The sequence below is a fragment of the Adelges cooleyi genome, unplaced genomic scaffold (assembly GCF_023614345.1).
Source record: "Adelges cooleyi isolate 19-005CV unplaced genomic scaffold, UGA_ACOO_1.1 ACOO_flye_CR_arks_rails_tigmint_CR_PRNA_223, whole genome shotgun sequence".
NCBI classification, from domain to species: Eukaryota; Metazoa; Arthropoda; class Insecta; order Hemiptera; family Adelgidae; genus Adelges; species Adelges cooleyi.
In genome coordinates, this window is record NW_026095886.1 from 13720 (window position 1) to 19249 (window position 5530).

The 5530-nt window shown below is 25.2% G+C and overlaps 1 long non-coding RNA gene across 2 annotated transcripts; it reads right to left on the reverse strand.

Moving 5' to 3' along the window:
* Window positions 1-223: 223 nt before the first annotated feature.
* On the reverse strand, window positions 224-2499 carry LOC126835121 (uncharacterized). 2 transcript variants are annotated; one of them, XR_007685160.1, is made up of 5 exons: window positions 2384-2499; window positions 2174-2206; window positions 1728-1760; window positions 780-935; window positions 224-315 (listed from the first exon to the last, which is right to left on the reverse strand). It is a non-coding gene; the product is annotated as an uncharacterized LOC126835121 (long non-coding RNA). The 2 variants fall into 2 exon arrangements; XR_007685159.1 differs by lacking the exons at window positions 224-315; window positions 780-935 and having other exon boundaries at window positions 1183-1760.
* Between the last annotated feature and the right edge of the window lie 3031 nt (window positions 2500-5530).

Sequence of the window (5530 nt, forward strand, 5' to 3'; positions counted from 1 at the left end):
AATTATAATCTTATTCGAAATCTTTGAAAAAAATGTATGTAAATTATTGAAACATAAAGATGCTACCGTGCAAGAAATATAGTTGGTCAAACGTTTATATACAAAAACACGAGTAAGTAATATATATGTTGATTTCAGTCAATAATAGGTGTACCGTGTAATTAACAAAAAAAAGACGTTTTAAAATTGGCCGAATAGTAAATGTTTATTATGTTTTAGTAAAATATATAATTTTGGTTTTGAAAAATTTTGTACACAATTTAATAGACGATTATGTTGGAAACTGTATATTATAATGACACTTTTGGATCCTTCCTGAAAAAAAAAATAAAATTAAAAATCTGATTTTTTTTTTATGACACTATTGTTAAAATACTACTATTGTAAATTGTTTAAGCATTTCAGAATTCTACTTTTTAAAACTACATTTCCTTAAAAAAAAAAATTATTTAACAGAAAGGTATAAACTATTTTGGAAAATTTAATATAATACAGATTTGTATTAAATTTCATTTAGCTAAATTATATATTTAACAGAAATATACACAGGTCTCTTTATTTCTAAAGGCATATGTGACATATTTTGAGTTTAAATCCGGTTATGTACGTTCTCAAATTGTTTAGATTTCTTTATCAGAAGAAAAGTTGCAATCAGTTTATTTTAAATAACCTGTATATTTCAATAGTTAGGTTAGCTTACTCCGCCATCATCAACGATGATGACAACGATGTAAGCATAATATTTAATTATTTAATTATTAACTTAAAGATATACCAACTTAATTTTTAGTCTTCTTTAACATAACCAAAACAGTTCTTATAAGGATTCTCATCTTTATTACCCATAATTCTTGTTCTAACACAATATATACAATACATGCAAGGACAGAATACTCCCATTGTCACTTGATCTATACAATTGTTTCCTGGTACATCTACTGAACAAAATGAATACAAATCAAATTAGGAAGTAGCATAGTAGATTAATATCTAACATAGTAAGAATCTTACATACATCTTACAATACATATAATATAATATATGCAATATAATTATTACAAAAAAATACGAATATTGTGTGAATTTTGATTTATTATTTTGTAAACGTACACAAACAAACGGGGGTAAGTCAAATGGACCATACAATAAAACATGTGTACAATTAAACTAAATAAAAAATATTAAATACAAAATAAGTATGGTAATTTTTCGAGTGACTTATTACTGTAATTGTGTAAAAATTAATTGTGCCTTAGTAATTCACATCAATCAAATTAGTATTGCATAGGTGCCTCTCTTTCTAGCCTACAGATTTATATTTTAAAAATCACCAAAATAAAATATCAAAACTTCTTATCGACCATTCTTAGTTTCCGGATTACACTGCTTAAATAAAAATAACTTTAGGCCACTTATGTAGACAGTGAAATATAGTTCATATTTGTTAGAATCTTATTATTAAAATAATAAAAATATTATTTAACATATTTATTATTGTTTTGTAAACTTAAACATACTTATTTTCCGTGTCTGTTGTGCTGGCGGGATTACTAAAAATAAATGAAGTTATTATAATCCAAATGGACCATACAATAAAACAAATGTACAAATAAACAATATCAAGTACAAAATAAATAAGATATAGTGCAATTTGTTAGAATATTATTATTAAAATAATAAAAATATTATTTAACTTGTTGCTTATTGTTTTGTAAGCTTAAACATACTCGATTGCCGTGTCTGTGGTGCTGGCGGGGTTCCTGAAAATAAATAAAGTTATTATAACCCAAATGGACCATACAATAAAACAAATGTACAAATAAACAATATCAAGTACAAAATAAATAAGATAATCAAAACTATTAGTCAAGCTATTAGAATTTATGGGACCAGCTTTTTTTGCTATAAGAATTTCTTAATTAAAAAAAATTGGTATTAAATAAGTGCGCCTTTTTTCTTGCCAACAGGTTTATACTTTAAAAATCGCCAAAATAAAATTTCAAAACTTTTTACCGACCATTCTTAGTTTCTAGATTACACTGCCTAAATAAAAATTACTTTTGGCCACTTATGTAGACAGTAAAATATAGTTCATATTTGTTAGAATCTTATTATTAAAATAATAAAAATATTATTTAACATATTTATTATTGTTTTGTAAACTTAAACATACTTGATTGCCGTGTCTGTGGTGCTGGCGGGGTTACTGAAAATAAATAAAGTTATTATAATCCAAATGGACCATACAATAAAACAAATGTACAAATAAACAATATCAAGTACAAAATAAATAAGATATAGTGCAATTTGTTAGAATATTACTATTAAAATAATAAAAATATTATTTAACTTATTGCTTATTGTTTTGTAAACTTAAACATACTTGATTCCTGTTGTATCGCTGTTGCTGACGGGGTTACTGAAAATGCATAAAGTTGTTATAAGCCAAAGGACCATAAAATAAAATGAATGTGTTGAAATAGTCAATAAATAATTCATATTATATTCTTCTTAGAATATAAGTTATCATTAATATTATTTTAGATTAACTTGTTTACTTAATAAGCAAAATATTATGACGTGATTTTCATATTAACTAATCAAAGGTGTTTAAAGTAATTCGCGTGTTAATTGACGTCAATAGTATTATTGCTTTGTATGCAGTTTTTTTGTTCTAGAATATTCTTTTGGTCTTATATGAAAGGGAGATCTTATTCACTCATTTTTTTACGTAGTATAACAAGTCTTTATTATTACTTTATATTGTATTCAGTATTAGTGTTTTATGATTACTATAGAACTTGTGTTTAATTCTTATTTTTGTCTTGATCCACGTACATACACACCTCAATATCCAACAAAATTTACAAATAAACAATATCAAAAACAAAATAAAAACTATTAGTCAAACTATTAGAATTTATCGGACCAACTTTTTTTAGCTTAAGTAACTTTAAAATAAAAAAAATTGGTATTGAATAAGTGCGCCTCTTCTCTTGCCAACAGATTTCTACTTTAAAAATCGCCGAAAATAAAATTTCAAAACTACTGAATAAAATGGACAACTAATTAAATTATAAAAATTGCTTTTAGTATGCGTTATTTTTATTTATATAAAATTATTGTAAAATCTACAAGCACCTACTAATAATTACTAAAAAAATCAAATAATTATACATACCGTTATGGGTTTCAGAAGGACCTGAATACAAACAATTTTTTTTATAAAATAAGTATAATATACATATGGAATAGGTACCTCATTAAATTAATTTTTTTTATATTTGAACATATTTTTTAGTATAATTGAAAAATATTAACGGATTTGTTTGGTCTTAGCGAGCGTTAGGCCAATATTTAATGTAGAAATATGTGAAAAATTTTTGTTTTGGTGTATGATAATTCCAGCAGATCTAACATGGTTTCCGATATCTATACTTAATATTTTTTATAAAAAAATTAAAAGAGTAAACACGGTAAACTAGGTTCACACCAATTAAGGGGCTACAATGCAAAACGTGCTATCGCCAAAAATTATCGAAATTGACTTATACGTCAGTTCTTAAAGTAAAAAAGACGGGGATTCGAATGAAGTTGTCAGATTGTGCTAAAACGTACTATTTCTTATGTTAAAGTTTCGTAATTTTTGCAAAATGCTATATTTCCATCGACAAAATCATGACGAAAAGAACTATTTGCAAATCGCATCAAAACGCACTATTTCCCATGATAATTAGTGTAAAACAAATAATAAATGAAGCAAAATGTACTATTTTCTAGAATTTATGCAGAACGTACTATTTACAGATTGAAGCAAAACGATTTATTTCACATGTTAATCTACAGCTATACTAATTAAATTATTTGCATAACGTACTATTTAGCGGAAAAATGTAGTTGACATTTAAATTTTATTTGTCATTTATTTAAATATTTATTGAAAAAATAATATGGGACTATAGTTTTTTATTTTATTTACTAGTTGGTGCAACTAATACAATTCTGATATCGTTTTGGGAGTAAATATTTTGATAACACATTTCGCATCATGACTATTATGTGAACACACACTATTTACTATGCGAGTACCTACAGATTTATATTTTAAAAATCTCCAAAATAAAATATCAAAAATTCTTATCGACCAATCTTATAGTTAGTTTCCGGATTACACTGCTTGAATAAAAATTACTTTTGACCACGTATGTAGACAGTATAATATAGTGCAATTTGTTAGAATTTTATTGTTAAAATAATAAAAATATTATTTAACTTATTGATTATTGTTTTGTATACTTAAACATACCTGGTTCCTGTGTCTGTGTTGCTGGCGAAGTTACTGTAAATGAATAAAGTTATTATAAGCCAAATGGACCATACAATAAAACAAATGTACAAATAAACAATATCAAATACAAAATATAAGATAATCAAAACTTTTAGTCAAGCTATTCAAATTTATCGGACCAGCTTTTTTTGTCATAAGGAACTCTTAAATAAAAAAAATTGGTAATGAATAAGTGCGCCTCTTCTGTTGCCAACAGATTTATACATTATAAATCACCAAATTATAATTTCAAAACTTTTTATCGACCAATATTAGTTTCCGGATTACACTACTAGTCCAGTCGACAACTACTTAATACCTTCGAAAAATTCCGACTTTAATGAAACTTCGTGAAGTAGTTTATGGTTGTCCAGTAGTGCTTCGCCGAAATTATCCAACAAAAAAACCGTGTATAATTTTGGGGAGGGGGGATAATACCAAAATTTTCGCACTTATTTTTGTTTTTTCATTATATTGAAAAAAACGGTAAACTTTAGCTAATCACATTGAATTAGTAAATTTAGAAGGCTAAATTTCCTAAAATTTTCAAGTACAAAACTTTTTTTTTGACAGAATAGGTACTGAGATACAGAGTTTTAAAAAGTACAAAATTTCTCAAAATCGTAAATATAATATAATTCTAACTACTAAATAAAATGGACAACTAGTTAAAATTTAAAAATTGGTTTTAGTATGCGATATTTTTATTTATATAAAATTATTGTAAAATCTACAATCTCCTAGTAATAATAAATGAAAAAATGAAAAAAAGCAAATAATTATACATACCGTCTTGGTTTTCAAAAGGACCTGCATACAAATAATTTTTTTTAAAAACATTTTTTTATATATGAACATATCTTTTAGTCTAAAATATTAACGAATTTGTTTGATCTTAGCGAGCGTCAGGTCAATATTTAATGTAGAAATATGTGAAATATTTTTGTCAGACTATCACAGTAATTTCTATTGGACAAAATACAATTTTTTCAAGTGTGTGAGCCCAATATTAACAGTAAATTTACACAATGTATAGAAAAATAAACTTTATCCACGGGGTAACATTTTAATTTTTTTGATATCTAAACTTAATTTTTTTTTATAAACAAATGAAAAAAGGAAACCCGGTACACTAACTTTAGACCAATAATTTTAATTGTACTTGTGTTATCAAAAAACTTAAAACGCCACCCCGTAGATAAA